General features: G+C 36.0%; 1 protein-coding gene across 4 annotated transcripts in view; it reads left to right on the forward strand.

Moving 5' to 3' along the window:
- LOC150085645 (fibroblast growth factor receptor 3-like) overlaps positions 1-19,537 on the forward strand; it is a 509,974-nt gene that overhangs the window by 53,525 nt on the left and 436,912 nt on the right. Inside the window, exon 1 of one of the 4 annotated variants that reach the window (XM_090374152.1) lies at positions 5,829-5,866. The exons of 2 other annotated variants lie outside the window; for them this stretch is intronic. The gene's annotated coding sequence lies outside the window, so the exon portion shown is untranslated. Of the gene's footprint in view, positions 1-5,828; positions 5,867-6,814; positions 7,381-19,537 lie in introns of those variants that run through there. One more of the 4 variants, XM_090374151.1, reaches the window with a different exon arrangement.

The raw sequence follows: 19,537 nt of genomic DNA on the forward strand, positions 1-19,537 counted from the left end.
AGAAAATCACAATCAAAAAGAAACAGCTTTGCAGAATCGAACTGCACCTGTTTAATTACTAAAAACCACAATAAGAAAATAAACTTGAATAAATCGGAAGGGTTAAACTCAGCTGTATTAAGCGAATTTTGGAGTTGTCACTTGATTTCGGGCGAAGTTATGATGTCGGAAAGGCAGGTCGTAACCTTGAAAGGTATTGTTACTTTGATGAAAGGAATTTTGGTTCATTATGCAAAACCGCATTGGTAACAAATTTTTGTTTGATAATATTATAAAATACCGGTAAATAGACATTATGAATCGTCACATTACCATCAGAACCAGGGACGCACCGAGTGAGGGGAGGGGGGGGAGTGACTGTCAGATTCCGCCCTCCCTAAAGAAACAAAACAACAACAACCATAATAATAATAGTAACCTGAATAATATTGTCAAAGGAATGGCTTTGATCCTTAGCTCCCCCCCCCACACACACACCCAATGAAAAAGTCGGGACACTCGCCTGATCAGAGTAATCGTAGGTTTAACATTCTCATTTAATTAAGCAACTTCAGCGAAAACCAAGTCTTTCTACCTGTTGCTGTAATGAAATAATTTGCCCGCTCAGTAAGGTCCAGTCATCTGATTGCGTTTATGTTTACAAATTGAGTGCATACATATATGTATATATATTTTATTTTTATTTATTTATTGTTTTTTTTTTTTCGCAACTGTTCCTTACAAAGTTCATTTTAGTGATACACTTCAGTTTGCTATATTAAAAAATCTGTAGAATAATTTTAATAATGTAATTTTATTTTATTATTATTTTTTATCCTTGAAGTAGAAGTTTAAATCTGAGAACAGACTCCTGAATACTAGAAGAACCCTTCCCCCCCTCCCCCAAAGTTCCTTTAATCTTGGTCTGGTTCACAGACAGCGCCGTGTTCTGTCAGTGTTCACAACATGCACCACTTCTGATTGTATCAACAGTTGGATGGGGCGACAGATCGTAAAATAGCGTCGGTGTGTCTATGGATAGAGATTCTTTAAAGACTGTTTTATACGAGTAGGAACACAGTATCTATCAATTAAAGACAAACATGTTTTTAGTTTGTGCGTGTATCTGAGGCGAAACTACAACTCCACCCCCTTGTTCTTTAATAACCATACCAGCCGCCAGGTCTCCCCCCCCCCCGGCCATTTTGACTTTAGTCGAAGCTGTAGTTGCCGATCTCAGACGGAGGGGTATTCTCCTTCCCCTGGATTATTGCGGGTTTTTCAATCACCACAACACTCAAATCTGGCGGAAAATACATCCTCGTACACATATAAATACACGGCTCGATGTAATCTACTCACCTGTTTGGATTCTGCTTATTTACCAGTAGTAAATGAGGTATTCTGAACTTTTGTTATATTACGACATCTTAAAAAGAGTAAAGAAATATGTAAGTGGAACTATAAAAAAAATCACAAAATTAATTCATACAAAATTGCATGTATTTCATTGCACGAGACCCGGTCCAGCTGTGCTATTTGCACATGTTTTACCATCGGCTTTGATGATACGCAATAATTTTTTTTTTTTTTTTTTTTTTTGTTGTTGTTACCGGGAAATGGTGCAATATGATCTAAGTAGCCAATACACTAATGCTTTTGAGCATATCCGTAATTAATTGTGGTCAGAATGAACAAGAACTGGCTTAAAATAAACGTTTATTTGCATATGTCGTCCCGTTATCGCTGTGCAATGCAGCGCTGGGCGTAGTTCATATGAAATTTCGACTTTTTTAATCCTTGTTTACTCGTTTTTTATGTATTATTAAGTTATGCAACATACACATAATGCGATATAATTATTATTTGTTAAACAACAACGTGAGCAAATAATATTGCATTTAATCTTGATTAATAGTACTTTGGCAGATCAGAGAAAGTCTTTTACAATTATTACTTGTTATTTTATCTGTTATCGATGTGTAATTACTGATTATTTCCTGCAATTAGTGTAGTTTTACTAATAAATAATTTCAAATTTATTTATAATTTATTATTTAGAATAACTTCGTAATAAGACTATATTATCCTTAGCAAGATTTATTTCATATAAATATATCGGAAAACTAAAACTTTTATATTATTACAAGTTTACCTAACCTTGCGTAGCGGTGGGTAAGATAGATACTGCTATGCATTTTTTATTTTTTAAACAATACTAATCTTATCATTATAGTACTAATTTTTAATATTTACTATTACACATTCTCAAATTTTCAAAAATATTTTATTACCAAAGATATGATGAGTAATATGAACTTAAAAAAATAAGGGTCCAATTTAACGTTCAGTGGTTGGTCTCTTATGTAAATTCCTTTCCCTGTTGCATGCTTTTTTATCACCTCGTTCACCGTTTTTTGTCAAAAGAATCAAGGATCGGGAGGGAGGGGGTTGGTAAAGAGAGGGAGAGAAACAAGCTTGTACAGTGTATTTGAATTTGATCATTAATCCCGAAGTAGAGAAAACGTGAATGAAACTTATTTATTACGCTACCAATTCTATTGCTGCGTTTCGCTTAATTCATAATTTACAATATCAGTCATTTGCGTAAACGCATCAGCTATTTAAAAATAAAACGCGTTAAATTCTTCTCATTGTTATAAACCGGATTCCTGGTTAAGACTTCTGGAATTCAACTCAAAAATATTTTCCATCAAGGCCATTAAGCCATGGGGTTAAACCAGAGAGGGTTGTTATTATTGTTATGACTATAATATATAGCAAAAATAATTATTATTAATTACTGAAATTATGAGTATGGAAATAGTCATTCACTTTTTACAGTTAATTATATTTTTACTTCATTTTGAAAGTTAAGGGAAAATACTATTTGTTTTAAACTTAAATTCTTATTTAGAAGGAATTTCATTTATAATCAAAATGAATGTAGAGAATAATTTTTTTTCCTGTCGTTTTTCTCCGAACCACAGGACATTTTGTTTTCATCTCTTTTGCGTGATGGTGATGAATTTAGTTTGAAGCGTTCATTATTCGTCGTAACTTTTATTTTTTGAGTTGTTGATGTGACTTAATGAACGAATACAGGAAATAATAAGACCTCTATTCGTAATGAATCTGTATATCGTGTAACCTCTTTGATAATATTGTAACTGTATTATTATTGGTTAGCTTTGTTTTTTTTTCAGCAAATTACAGAAAAATTCAGTCTTAGCGGCTACTGTGTTGTTTGATTTTATTGCTGATTAGAAACTGATTATATTTATATAATGTATTAAGAAAACAGCATAATTTTGTTTGCAAAATAGCGTAGATCGAAAAACTTGCCTTCTTTTACCACTTTGGAAATTTTTCTCTTTAAGACGTTTTCAACTACTCCTTGCAACCTCTCTCAATGGATTTGCTTTGTTATTATATTCATTATAGTAAAATAAGGGAAATGATAGACCTACTATACATCTTTATGCTAAATTAGTATTACTCCAACCCCCCCCCCCTTTTTTTTTTTAAATTCTTAACAATGAAAGACGATATTTCTGCCCTAACTACGTGCAGAGGAATGTTGTAGAGCAGTGGTTCCCAAACTACTGAGATCTACGGACCCTTTCAAAAATCAAAAAAAAGTTTGCGGACCCCTATATATAACATACTGTATATGTAGTTGACCACTGTTTCGCAGACCCCTGGAACTGGCCTGCGGACCCAAGTTTGGGAAATGCTGTTGTAAAGTATTTCAGATAACTTGAATCGGCGACGATAATTTTACTGCTGTTTCTTCTTCGTGATGTTGTCAGCTTAGCATTTATCTCCTTCCGGGCAAGAATATATAACGGAAACGATCGAAACAATCACATTAGTGAAACCACATTAGTGAAACCTCAGTAAGAAATTAACGGAGCGGACTGCAATGTGCTTTACAAATGTAATGACAAGGTAGGTACCTTGACCTTGTTTGGAGATCTACCGTACTTCCCATCAAGGTGGCAATACTTTACTTCTGACTAGAACGTATTAATTAAACATGATAAACATCTGGGAGAGAAATGCTTGAAATTCTTGCTTTTGAAAGAATTGATTTTATTGACAAATTTTGCACTTATCAGGAAAAAAATATATTAGATATAATAATAGAATGAGAAACGATACTTTAAATCCTGTTTATATTATCTGCACATCAGAATTGCACCAGCTAATTGTACAGTATAATGACGATAGTCTATATAAGATAACAAAATGTAATGTAGAACTCGGTATGTACTGAAATATATAAAAAATTTAGTTATACTAGAAATGACAATATTTATACATTGATATGCACGTTTTCTCTGGTCAATACACATCCGTACCTAATTAAATGAAGGCATAGTTATCTGTTTCTGTGCCACTTATACCAGCATTATTTAAGCCTAACTATTAATGGTTTTATTGGGAGACAGTCCGCAGTTTAGAAAATTAAAAACAAGAATGATTATTCTAGTTTTTTGTTTGGGCTTTACTATAGACATTACGTTTTTCATAAATTATGAGAAACAGCGATAATTATTCTGATAAAAGTAAGAACATAGTTGTATATTTTTTTAAATTCCAAAATGCATTTTGTTGTATGTTTATTGATTATTAAGAAATATATTAAAATAGTTGATTGCAATAATTCATTATTTGTGGAAGGGGGAATGCCGGTTAGACATTGCACCAAGACTCCCCCTTGGTGTTCCTATATTTAACTAACTATACTGTTGTGTGCTGTTTTCATATCCTTGTAATGCGTATTAAAAGGGCCGCCGTAGCCTAGTGGTCAGGCGCGCGGGTGCATAAGTACACGTGCCTTGAGTGACCGGGGTTCAAGCCCGTGACTGCTGTATACGGTGCTGTTTCTTGTATTCTGTCTATCTTGTTAATTCCTCTGACTGTTTGGTCGTCCCGGAGTATAAACAGAAAATTTATTTTATTTAAATGGTTTCTTGCAAGGCTCATTAAAAATTTTATAGTATAATACTTCAATAGTTTTCCTAATACTTAATTCTTTCCCTATTTAGATAATGTAGTGGAATTGAAATCGGAATTTTTGCTTATTTGAACAACGTTCACTTTGTTCGTTACTAAAAGTGAATTTTCATGTTTCATGGGGACCTTAGTATCTACTCTAGGGGCAGAACAAGAATTTACAGGTTCTGTGGGGGGGGGGGGAAATGTTGTCTTTCTGTGCCATCTGTATTTTGTAATTGGTTTAATTATTGTTGGACGACGTACGAAAAGTCCGTTTGTTTATCAATGGTTAATCTTGAATTCTGGTATAGCAACAACCACATCACTTTCTAACAGATTGGCTAGTTACGAAATATTGTTATCTCAAAGTGTTGGAGTGGTGTGGTATAAACTTGTCTCTCACTCAAATGGCATCTTTGAAATATAATAATAAAATAAATAATAAAAAAATAAATAAATCCCTACCTATATAATTACAGTAAGATTTTTCCAGTCCCTAGAAGGGCATCAAAATTGAGAATGACAAAATGGGCCCTGATTTTAGCTATATTATGGATTAATAGGTTTTTATGGGCTCCTGTCATGAACTAAGAATTATTTACATCATTTTTATGGGAAAATGCTTTTAAAATAATTGAGTTAACGAAAGAGCTTTTGAGACGGAACACATTCGTAATTTGACCACGTCGAATGTAATAAAATGTGATTATTCGAACTAGAACAAATTTCTCAAAAATTCAAGATTTTTTTTTGAAAATTTCAGGAATAAAAAGTATTTCCTCCATAATATTATGAGGGTTTACTGTGCCCGCTAATAATTGAAGAAATTTCCTAGAAGGTTTGGTGTGAATATCTCTGAAGGGAGGAGGAAACTGAGGTTGAGGTAAGCACAGTAACAGCGAGTAGCAAGTTAAATCATTATTAGGAGTCGGACATACCGACTCCTAGTAATGACTTAACCGCTTGAGAAGTGTGAGTTATAACTGTTAACTCATTCTGTTAAAATAATAATAATCATAAAAATAATTTCCCCATTTACACACTTATGGTCTCCTTTGAAGTATGGGCTCCGGAGCCTTTCCTCGACTGTCCCTACTTAGTTTCGTCACCTTATCTGTTCCTGTATACAGATACTGTACTGTATTTAGTGTGGTAGAAATAATCCACAACTAGGAGTGATGACACTTTACTAGCTACTATATTTTCGAGGGCATTTCGCAGTATCCGTTCTCTTCGTAACTTAAATTCACAAGTATGCCGAAAGGGAAGAAGGCGCGGGGAGGGGGATATTGTTACGGGTTCATAACCGTTTTTAATGTCTGGGTGCTACGTATTTTGGATCTAATCAACTAGAGAAGTACTGTATGAAATACAGCAACTACTCTCAATAACATAACCGTTCTTTTAGTGGCGTCGTGTAGAATCAGACGACATGTGCCTCTTGCTACCAGCGCGCAGCATCCATGAATACACCACAGTAACCTCTGTGTTTTAAAGTGCATCACTGCCTGCACACGCATAAAAATAATATATTTTCTCCTATGTATAAAAGGCATATATGAAAGGAGAACTTTTTTTTGATTTGAGCGCCCCAGTGACTAAAAATATATACCAGCGGAAAATATTGTGTAGTTCATATATCTCATACTTCAGTTGTATATCTTATCTTAGTTCCCACCCACAGTAATATGGACTGATCCCTTCAGCGAAACAGACCTATGACAGTTTTCTCACAAGTTAAGCTCCACCCTCAGACGTCACTTACGCCAGAGCCGAAATACGAGCCCAGTTTTCAGTGAAGCGGCTAGTCCTGGAACTTAATGATAGTCGTTCGCTCGACGTTGGCACACTAATAGGTTTTCCAGGGCGGGAAGTTATACAAGAAATCTACAGAAGGAGAGTTCTCTGAATACAAGTAACTGTAAGAGGATTACGCAGAATGCAATCACGCTCTATGTTCTTATATACACATAGTTATCAGTGATGGATACATCGTGGGAGAATGTAGGTGGTGCGCCAATCGTTTAGCGCATCTTCCGAACGGGTAGAGGCAGCATCGGCATCTTTTGCATCACGGACTCTCCTGACTCCTGTATATCTGTTTCCTTCCTGTCAAAAATGGAACGTCACATCTGACAAAGGTAGTCAAAATATTAAGCCCAAAATGGAACACCACAAGATTAGTGAACTGTTTAAAGTGCGTATGCTAGGAAGTTGATTCCGACTAGAGTGGAATACTTTTCTGAGTTTATTTTTCCTCCACTTAAAAAAAAAAAAAAAAATTCCAAAAAACAACATCCAAGGCCCCGTCGTTTCAGATTTCAGTTTGCTAGTTAGGATACTTTATGGCTTCCCAAGATTTCTTTTAGGCAACGCTTTCTGTAATAAGGACAACTGGTAAGTGAATTTTAACTGTTTTGATTAAATTTCATAATTTAGTTAACGTTTTAGCCTCTGAAATTCTGTATGAATTGTTAAAATAATAAGAGATGAATTGCAGTAGTACGGGGGGGTACAATTCTGGCATGGAGTGAGATGTGTGAACAAGAGACTTTTGATGTTAATTTTTGGATTGAGTATTCATAAAGATATTAAGTTTTTCTTTCCTTTTATTATTACAAAGTATTATTTTTTATATTTTTGTTTGTTTTTGGCGAAAATACAAATTTAGCTGTGTGTGTGCGTAACATCTCCATGAACACCTCTTCAAAATATGTTCCTTTAATGAACTTATAGTGAGTTATTAACAATGTTTTTTCTTTTATGTACAAGAGGGGAGGAATTATGGCAGGCTTAAAAAAAATCGTTAAGCCGAAAAAGCTTAATTGGCTAAAATTTTAGTCATTAAGTTTTTTTCTTACCAAAGCAGCAAGAAAAAAGTTTAATGAATCAAAATTATAGTTAGTAGCGTATCGTAAAGACCTGTAGACCTCACTTTGTAGGGGAGGGGGTGGATACTGTTTCTAAGGGTCGGAACTTCCGAATAGTTTCATTAATATAGAGAACAAAGTATTTTGAAGAAATATCATGTAAGTAATGAGCTTTGCGAATGGATCCCTTCCGATTTTCTGCTACATGACTGATTATAGTTTTCTATTGATTTAAATATACCGACGACTAAGTTCCTAACTAAACTGACTGTATATTTACAATAATCTTCCGATTCGAGAACTATGCATAGAAATGCATGATGCTCGGATACTCATGAGGAGCGATTTTCTCACATAATGGGAGGATACGAGCCATGTGCTTCATTGGGGTTGACACATTTTCATTTAGCACATCAATCACGCATTGTTTGAAAAGAGAATTTAAATTATATCACAATAAACGCAAAGTGCAGTGAGTTGGTCCTCGTAGTTAGTACAGTAGTTATGATTTTTTTTTTTTTTTTTTTTTTAAATATTGGATGGAAAAAGCTGGGTTCCAATCCATTTCTAACATGAGTTAGTCAAGTTTCGTGTGAAGATAGTATGATTTTTATCTCCTTGAAACTGTTTTTTTTAGCTCAGAAAACAGGAAAACCAGTTGAAGAATGCACGCTAAACACAGACAATATTCATGCTACACTGCCTTAGTTGCTTTGGCGCTCAAAATACACATAACCTAGCCTCTTCTTCAATAACTATTATTTTTCGCTGCAATAGAGAAGGCGGTACAAGTGTTGTTAGACTTCATTCAGAAATCTGACATGAGCACCTTCACGTGTAGTACAGTGTTTACAGCGATCGCAGTTCTTCCTCACCGTGCATAAAATAACTGGGTTCGAATCCCGTGAAGATGTGAAGAATTTTGCAGGAGGCTCTTTTTCTCAACGTGGCTAAGGCGAGGGTTGCATGCCAGCAAAACCAACGTATAATCACGCAGTTTATATAGGCCACAGAACGCTGGGTAACGTTTTCGGGGCTAGTGTGCCGAAATTATTATTTTATCAGAATGAGAGTTGACAGTTATCTCAATTTTAATAACGTTTTTGTGGAAGTGTTTCACACTTTTCAAGTGTCTTAAATCATTATTAAGAGTCGTACATAAGGAAAAAAACCACTATTGTTTCTATGCTCACCTCACGTTTTTCTTTTAGCGAGAAGGGGAGGTGGATGTGGCCAAAAAATTTACGTATATTAAAATTTACTTATTCGGGTGTCCCCCTCCCCAGATCTGCAGAAGGCGGAATTAAATAAAAATTTTAAATAAAATTTACTCCAAACCTCCTAAACTTCCTAGGAAAGTTTTTCATCTGCTAGAGTAAATCAGTCATATGATTAAGGAAAAAGTCTTTATTCCTGAATTTCAGTGAAATTTTATTCTGTCTCCTTGGATATCGCATTTTATTACATTTTGCGTAGCATAAATTACGTCTCAAAAGTTCCTTCGTTAAGCCGAACACATTTCACATAAAAAAACTACGTTGTAAATAGTGGTTAGTTCACGAGAGTATCCTTCAAAAGATTATTTAATTTAATCCATAATCTACCTAAAACCAGAACCCATTTAAGCACTCCAGGGGCTGCCCGAATATACAACTAAATTTGGATATAAGTAACTTTTAAGGCGGAATCCCCCCCCCCCCCCAGCCAATCCAAATGGGCCATAGCTAACATATTATGCAGTTTCAGTGGAATAAAAAAGTGTAAATATTTTTTTAGTTTAAATCGCATATCGTTCTGCACTATTTTTAATATTCGTTCAGACAGCCTAGTCATATCAAGGATGGGGGGGGGGGGGTACAAAAGTAGTTTTGCATAGGTTTAGTTTTATACAGCCATACCGAAAGCCTTTCTTATTCATTTTAGTATAATTATCTATAATCCATTTTGGCTGACTATTAGAGGGCGACCTAGAAGTGTTGCTCTACTTTTGGATTGAAAACACCGGTAATAGTTGAACAAAGTAACTGGACTCACTGCTTGGTGAGTACGGGTCCAGGGTGTCTAGCCGAGCCAGGCCTTTCAGGTTTAGTTCCTTTCTTTTTCAGTTAATTATTTAATGGCAACTTAAGTTAAAAATATTGTGGATATGATCCCTTTCACACCCTTACCATCTGACGTTGGTAAAGGTGTCAAAGGGATTGAGCCCCGATTTATTCTGGGTGACAGAAATCTTATGATGATGAACTGAAACAGGGAAATCACTTTAATGATTTCGCAGCACACATCTGCGAAAGAAGAGAAAAACGACAAAAATTTAACAGAAAAAAAAATATATAAATAATAATAATAAATAAATTTAAAAAATGAGGCCTAAGTTAGTTTTGTTGCAGTTTTTATTCGTTTAATCACGCCAAAAGCAACATAGCCCAACCATGCCATGCCAGCTTATGGCGATTGTGAGATTGCTGTTCGACGTGAGTTTATAGTGACCCAGTAATGGTTGTTGTGTCTGTTAACACGACCATTCAAATGAAACACTGCGGTGCCAGTTTTCATCCACCTATGATGCAATCCATTCGCAGAAGTGTTCAGGATGATGTATCTTCATTCGTTATGCGCACAAGGGAGCTTTTGTAAGATATTCTACGCATTTGATTTCGAAATCTGGCTTGTTCAAGTGGCCATATTGACTTTTCTGGATTTTGTACGGCTTTCTTAATAACCCTTTCATTCCGAGGATCTCTTTAATATCTCCTAAGTTCCAAAAACGTTTATCTCCTACTTTTACGTTTTACTCCAGACTGATATGTATACTTCGATCAAATTCCAGTCTCGGGCTGAAAGAATAGGTTAATTTAGGCTTTATAACGACGTATAATCAGATATAAGGATACGGGGAGCTTGGGGTGGAATACTTGTGTACATAATGCAGTTTAACTTAGCTGTGGTAAATTAAACATACCGCACTATGCATAACAGTACAATTGCCTAATCAGAAATGAAAAGGGCGTGTTGACATCAGGTTTCTTTTGTTAATTAACACCCACGCTTCAGTTTTACCTTTTTAAAAAGGTACTGAGATGATTTTAAAAGATTTTTTTTAAAGCTGGAAAAAAAAAAAAAAAATCGATGGGATGGTTTTCTGGTATGAAAAGGTAAGACCGTATTTAATAGGCACAGTCATGTTTCAATTAAAGGTAATTTTGATTCAGCCAATTCTTTGCCTAGATATTTGAGCTGAAATTTTTGAATCTAATGTTAAAATTACTGTTACCGTTTAGATGTTACGATTTATAAATTTAAAATTTGCCTAATCAGTTGTTTTTTCCCCCATAGGAAAGTTGTTCTCCGTCCTCGGTTTAGTTTAAGAACGACATAGGTGTATTTCTGAAACGAACGTAAAATTAATGATTTCCCAGAACTCCTTGCTCCCCCCCCACACTTTAGAAAATCTCGGGACTGCCCCTACTCCCACTACAGGAAACAGTGCGATTTCGCCCTGTTTCTCTTCTAAGCATAGACTTCCTGTATCTTCAAATTTGGCCATCATCTTTCTAAGACCTTCAGATGCCATAGGACAGGTGCGTCCAATCTGTTTTGACTATGGACCAAAACATAAAATGCTGAAGGTCGCAGCCGAATGGGTACTTACACGAAGGATGCAGGTGGCCCACTTTCCGCGTCTTCGCTCAGCTTAAATGGTGTAAGTTAATGGGGGCGCACGCAGTAACAGTGTGTCAGAAGTCTCCAGAGCTGTATGCAGCACTCAAGGCGTGGCTTGACCATTGCCTTATACAAAGTGATAATCACCTCCTTTTCCCTGCTAGCAAATTTTCCTGTATATCATTGACAATACCCCATGACCTGCTCTGGCAGTCTGTCTGCATTGCTGGTTATGTTAATCTGCCCGCTTACTGAATAAAGTTTAGTTTCAGCTTGCTGGTTCCAGCGGCTGATGCAGTAGACATTGTGTTGTTGCTGTGCGCTGATTGGAGGAATGAATGGGTGGACAATATGGCGGATGCGCAGAAACGAAGTTTTCTTGGTTTGTGCAAGTCTTTTTTTCTCACAGTTTTTGCTGTTCGTATTAGTTAATGGATGATCTGTTTTTTTTTTTTTTTTATCATGTAATTAAGTTTCCTTTATTCAAACTTGGAATCCCTACTTGTGTGTGCATACCACTCAATTCACACATACATACTGACGTGTGACGGCTTCGAGTAACGCAAGTGCCCAAAACTGACAACAGACGCTGCTTAACCTGCATTTTGTGTGAACAAGAAGGCACCAACCACGTGCTGCTAAAGGTAAACTAACGTCTGACTAGCCTGTACTGGAAAGTATTACATCTTTGACAGGGAGCGTGATCATGGATGGGGTTTTCAGAACATCCATTTGTAATTCTCTAATTGCTGGGTTTCTTATTTCTAAGATATTGAACTTTAAGATAGTAGGCATTTTTGATAAGAAGAAAAAGCTCGTATTAATTGTATTGCGTATAAGAAGACGGTTAGGTTATTTAGAATAACGTTAAAAGGGATTCTCAAGTAGCTCTCCCTCTCTAGGAGATGGTAACGATTCTAAGAGACAGTGTCAGATAAGTAAGAAAAGTTTACTGTGGGACGCATAACACTTTCGGCTGCTTACATGGCCGCGAACCGTACAGTGTTGAAGGAATAGGCCAGCAGCCGCGGAGATATCTCTGCCATGGGGGGGGGGAAAGGAAACTGCAGCCATTATCAACCCACTGCAGCAGGATGGAAACCTCCTCAACAATTTATGCTGAGGGAAATGGACCATAATTTGCCACGCTGGTCCAGTGTGGGTTGGCAGATCGACCGTGTTTAGCAGTCAGGGGCTTGAACCCCGGTCTACTCAAAGAGCGTGTGCTGCTGCACTCCCGCTCCTGACCACTCGGCTATGGAGGCCTGGGTAGGTACGTATAAAAACCTAGTTGACCAGCGTTTATTGTCAGTTTCAAGAACTTAGGAGTCGAAGACGTCACACATGCATCTATAAGTGTGAATTCAGTATTATGTACACATACAGTACAAGTAGGTTACGCTTTGGAAAAACTTTTAATTATGTGTTAAAAAAAAACCATGCTCACCGATTAACAAAACTATTGGAGAAAAGGCTTGTGAGAATTGCAAACATTTCTTTTCTGCTCATCCGCCATATTGCCCATTCATTCTTCCAATCTGCGCCCAGCAGCAACATAATACCATCTGCTGACAACCAGCAAGCTTACATTAAAATTCATTCCAGTAAGCGGGCGGATTAACAACCAGCGATGACCAGTTCTGACACGCTGTTACTGTGTGCGTTTTCATTACTTTATTCCAGCGGTCGGCAACCTTTTTTGAGGGAAGAGCCATTTTTGATCTAATTAAAAAAAGAGAATCCGAAGAGCCGCACCTTAGCTCAAGCTGGGGGCAGTTTTTTAAGAAATGGAATAGAGTGGGAAGGTGTTTTATTAAAAAAATATATTTTTTTTTGAAATGTCATTTATTGATACTGAAAAAACGTAACAAACATCCAATTAGGTACGAATTAATGTGACTTTTGCTGCTGAACTTCTTGAGCGAGTCTCTCGACATCAGGCGAGTATTCCGTAATTTTCATCTTTAAACATGCTGAGAGTCGCATTGTTTAGACGGTTTCTTGATTTATTTTTAATATAGTTCATGTTCGAAAATATTTGCCCGCAGAAATACGTCGAACCAAATACTGAGAGAAGTCCAAATGCAAATATTTTCAATTTATATACTTGTCCGATAAGCTACTCCAAGCATCGAACACAATTTAGTCTTGTTTTTTCATCTCATCTATCGCCGTCCATTTGTGTAGAACTTTTGTCTTTCCAAATCCTCAGTTTCAGTTTTAGTCTTGCACTCCATATATCCTTGATTTTTAAATCCTCTTAACTCCATGTCAAATTGTGCTTCATGTGGGCTAAAAGTTAGAGCCGCAGTTACATGTTCGCAGAGCTGCATGTGGCTCGCGAGCCGCAAGTTGCCGACCCCTGCCTTATGCTATTCATTTAAGCTGTAATACGGAAAGCGGGCAACCTCTGCGTTCCAGTTTTCCCAATTTATTTATATATTTTTTATTTACTATCAGTTTATTAACACAAGGTTCACCCCCTCTACAGCAAGTGGGCTAGAAGGGTTATTGTTGTTCATACAGTGTTCGAATTGGGTCGTTGCTGTAAATATTACCCCCACTTTTCAGTTAAATTCAGTTATTCCGGTTATTAAATTTCCGAATTATTTTCCAAAATGTTAGGATGGACATTGCTGATAACTAGTTCCACCACATTTCGTTAATTGTTGCATCTGAATTTTAGAACCAATGAGAACTGGTGTATTTTCCAGTTCGAGCACTGTAAACCTGTTCATCAGTAAACACCGCATGCATTTTATTATTATTTTCTTTTGATGAATTTTTATTTTTTTTGGTATCTTTTTGATGAATAAATTGTATTGTGTTGTATTATTCTGCATTACCCGTTTATGTATGTATAATTTTCATTTATTTATGCTTAAGCCGCAGTTTTTCCTCTGGTGATAAATTTTCGTATTTTTTCTCCTTAAGTTTCTTCGGCATCTTTTCAGACATAAGGTTCTAACTTTCGTCCTCAACCCTGGAAATCAGCTCGTTTCCTCCTCAGAGGTCTTTGACTGACCCTTGTGCCTTTTTGTAAAGAGATTTTATACTTTTTACTGAATATTTATTTTGTGTGTGTGTGTGTGTGTGTGTGTGTTGTAAACTCCTATAGTGACGAAATTGAGTAAATATTAGGAGATAGAACATGAAAGCAGTGTTGTTTTTATTTATTTATGTTTTGTTTTATAGTTTTTGCTTTTTAATGTTGATTGTATCGGCAAGCCCTCCTATTAGCCCTACAGATAATCCTATTATGCTTGTCAGTCGGGGCTGAACAAAATGATTTAATATACTGAATTATATATATATATATATATATATATATATATATATATATATATATATATATATATATAAATAAAGGTGAATTATATTAATGCGAGTTAACGATAGCAACAACGAGAGAGAAAAAAAAAAGGTCGTGTTTTTGCCCCTCAGTGATAAAGGACTCTTAAGAACGCTACGGCAATGCATTTAATCGCGTTGAGGGAAAACAGATGGTACAACTTCTCGAGAAGGAAGTGTAATACCCACAAGAAACTGGACTACACCCAGGAAAATTCTTCTGCGTATCTTTTTTTTTTTTTTTTTGATATATTATAATGTATTTTAACAGTAATGGATGCAACTTTAAGCGTTGATATTATTTTAAAGTTTAATTTATGAAATTGACCCCAACAGCAAAATACAGATCCAATTTCTAGGTATTATTCTTATAAGGACTTATTCTTATGTGCACTTTCTGTTTTATCAGAATACAATTCGATACTGACATTTTCCTTAATTTAAAATATCGTCTTTTTTTATCTCTCTTGGTTCCATTTAGCAGTTCCTTTCTCCCGTCTGTGTAAGATTTTAATTTGTTAGTTTACTTATTTTATTTATAATTTTTTTTATTTTGATTAATTCACTCTCTATCCAACATATTCAGGCTTTGTGTAGGAATAGTTGAAACACCTGTCGAGAGAGGACGTTACATTTCTCTTTGATAAAACATACTCCAGTGTTTCTTGTTGCATATACACAGGTGATGGTAACTTTACTCTTATCATTTTATTAATTCTATCAAATAATTTCAGAATGACAGTAATTCTATGAGGAAGAGCCATTAATAAATCACAAATAAAAACGCATCTCCATAAATACTGAATTGCGAGTTTTTTTTTGGTAATAGGTGGAATAACATTCCACGGTGGCTAAAGTCGTGTTTCGGGGGAATCGTTATGCTTTAATCATGTAGCAGTAAACAAAAACAAAACCCCCATTATTTTGGGACTTTAGCCCCTTCTCGGGATTGGCCCTGGTTGTGGAATGGTACTTGGTTTATCCTGTTCATAATGCATGATCGCCTTAATCTTCGAAAAGTGCGCGCGCGACGAGTTTTTACGAAAACTTGGAACGCAAAATGCACTTACGCCCCATGCGTCGCTAGGAGGTGGAGGGAGATGCTGCAGGATTGTCGACTGTGATGAATCGTGGGTCACTTTCATCCTGGATCAAAATTTCGAATCACTGCAATGGGACAATCTGGTTCACCTCCATCAAGGAAGTTAAGGCTGCGCCATCAGCAGAAAAGGTAATTGGGACTGTCATGGCGTTTAAAAACAGACGTGGAGTACTATAGTAGGAAAAATTTCTGTAGGCGGCTCAAGGTCATTTGGTAGATATTCCGCTGCGCATTTACGCCATAATTCCACCCATCTCATCAAAAATCTTTAGATCTGAGAAATGCACATTGCTTATGGAAGCAGTTGATACCACCAGTTATATAGCTGAAAGGTGTATGGAATGAGAGACAAGATGTTACTTTACCTTCAATCGCCTATAGAATTTCTTTCCACTATACCGTTGAATAACTACAAAATGCCTCATGTAGCGCGTGAAACCTAATACACGTTTAATGATGTGGGATGGGAATTTCTTGAATATCCTCCTTACACCTGTCTGCCCCCAACAATTTTTTTTTTGTTTGGATCACTTAAAAACTGCTTGATGGCAAAGGTTTCTGAATATACAGAGGTTGAAATTGATGATCCTCACTTTTCAAGATAACAGCGGATGACAGCACGATCATTGTTATCAAGTTTCAAGAACTTGATAAGAGGATTTTACAAGTACGGAAATGTTTCTGGGTCATTATGTTGAGAAATAAATTGGATATTTAGCATAGGGGAAGCTACTACTTAAAGCAGTTATTAGCTTTTAATATTCGTTAAAATTGGTTGCGTTTTTTTTTTTTCATTTTTGAAGTACTCAGGGTATTTTGTGCATTTTAGTACAATAATTTCATGTAAACCTGGTTGTCTGTGATTGAAAAATTTCTTCCTAAATGATCACATTAATTGTCCTATTAAAATAAGTTCATTAAAAAAAACCTTTCCTTTGAAGATCATACCCAGTTGAATTTTACCAATTATATTTTTCTTCAAAATTCTTATTGTTACTGGATTACAATATTAGTTGACCGGTTATTAATTTTCAGAGGTTAAATACCATCATAAGAGGGGGAAAAATAAAAAATAATAATAATTCTGTCCGATTAAATATGATAACTGTTCAGGTTAAGAAAGTTAGAATTTTGTTATCATGATTAACTTGAACAACATCAACTTTTTATACGAACAATTTGATAAATAAAACGGTAGTGATACGTTTTAAAGAATGAACCGGATAAACTTCTGTTCAAACAGCAGGCAGAGAGACCAAACTAACAGAAAGATTTATAAAGGCAATAAATATGCTTCAGGTGCACCATTCCATAGTTTTTAGAATTTTATGGGGTTATTTATGTTTTTGTTGTGGGTTCATATTTTTGTTTTTCATCTGTGATGAAAGACTATTTTTTTTTCAGACGAACGGAAATGACACTTTTTTTTGTGTTATATGCATGACTGAATTGCAAACACGGCATTAGAGGCAGTGAATAAGATGTCTCTCTCTCTCTCTCACTCAGTTAACCCCCCCCCCCTTTTTTATGTCGAGCGAAACAATTCACTGGGCAAAATGGTAGATGGTGTCTTGCCGTGATTTTTCCACCCTCTTCCTCCTTAATCATGCTCCCTGCACTATTTTAGTTAATTGAGTTCCCCTCAGATCAGGATTCTATTCCAGTTTCTTCCATCTCAGACAGAAACTTGAATTCCTTATCCATCATTTTGCGCTCTGTTTGCCAGCTTCCGTCTTATCTTCCTGTTTTTGTTATGTCTGTCTTCGGTTACTGTCTTCTTAAAGGCAATTTAAATTAAATGAAAGTTGTCTGCGAAGTTAAACTCTTTTCTTGTTATTTACGGTATTTTCCCACCTCCTGTCTTTTAATTGAAAGAGTGTGATTGAAAATCGTATCACTCACTTGTTTGCTGCATTATACACTGGCTATACTCGAATGAGTCAATAGGGCTCTGACTTAACTTCCTCTTTAGGTAATTGCTTCTCTACGCTGGGAATAGTTCCGGTAATTACTCCACTCAGATGTTTCCTTTTGCATTCAAGATGCATTTTCAAATTTGATCACTTCTGCTTACTATTATGAAATGGGCAAAGAAAACTGTCAGCTAGAGCAAGGCGTTTGGTTCTGAGCTAACATCAGTATTAAAGTGGAGACTAGGAGAGGTACATGATCACTAGGGTTCGGATTTTTATATGTTATCATATTAATTTTTCGTTTACACAAAGGCATGAAACTTAGTGTGTCCATGTTACATGGTCTGAGGATCGTAAAGAAGCGTGTTTATTATTTCATCATATTTTACACATTAGGTCAAAATTTCAAAAAAAAATGAAATATCATATTTAATAGCATATTTTATACTTGTTGACATAAAACTTTCATATTTCGTCTTACGATAATCGACAAATTATTTATCGAATTGATTTAAAATATATTTCTAAAAAACCGTGGGAATTTACATTTAATCATTTCACATTCCAGCGTGGGCGGGCACGAGCGACTAAATCCCAAAGTTATTTTGATTGACTCTTTAGTCACTCACGACGACACCGCAGTGTAATTTTAGTTATAATTTAAAACTTTACAGTAGTTTCGCCTTATACTGAGTTCAACGAATTATTTGTTCCAATTAACCCCAGGGGGCTCACATCTGGTGAGTATGGGCTTGGCACACCCAGGATCCTGAGCTGGATATCACCATTCTTCTCTTTCTTGGTGATTCCCTTCTCTCTCTCTCTCTCTCTCTCTCTCTCTCTCTCTCTCTCTCTCTCTCTCTCTCTCTCTCTCTCTCTCAGGGTAACTCAAATTTTTTAGCTGGTGCACCATAAGCCTTAGTCTTCCTTGGACTATATGGCTAATAATAATAAACTTATTTTATACAGTAGAAACTTCAGCTGTTGGCGAAATGAAGCCAAAATCGAGCAAAATTTGGCATTTTAGAAAAGGAATTTCTTTTGTAGAAGAGTCTAAAGACATAGCAAACGGATGGAAAAATAATATATTGCAACACATGCAATAAAGAGGTACGGAAATTAATATATATAATATCGGTGTAGATACACCATAGATAACTTTTAAATAACAACTACGATAGTAGCGTGAAAAGCATCATTTTGTCTGTATCTCATATTTTGCTCTTACTTCACAACGAGTTGCCCACGTATTGCACTACCTCGAATACGTAACGCTTCACTAATAGAGAAGACTATTGTTACTTATTCTCAGTGAGTACCATCACCCAGAGGGCACCGTTTCAAAGCTAGTTGGCTTTTCATCGGTTGGTGGCAGTCTTTTCTATTAGTGAAGCGTTACTTATTCGAGGTAGTGCAATACATAGGCAACTCGTTTTGAAGGAAGAGCATAATGAGATACAGACGAAATTATGCATTTCATACTACTATCGTAATTATTGTTGTTATTTGGTTTTTAGGAGCATTAGCAACTAAGGCCATATTGCTTCGGTGGTCATTCCCTGACCGTTCCGCATCCTCCGTATTTGGTGGTCGCGGGCTCGGACCCCGGTATAATTAAGAAGCGTGTGCTACGCACTGCTGCTCCTGCCCACCTG

Source organism: Mastigoproctus giganteus, chromosome 5, assembly GCF_048544385.1.
Source record: "Mastigoproctus giganteus isolate SK-2022 chromosome 5, ASM4854438v1, whole genome shotgun sequence".
Classification (NCBI taxonomy): Eukaryota; Metazoa; Arthropoda; class Arachnida; order Uropygi; family Thelyphonidae; genus Mastigoproctus; species Mastigoproctus giganteus.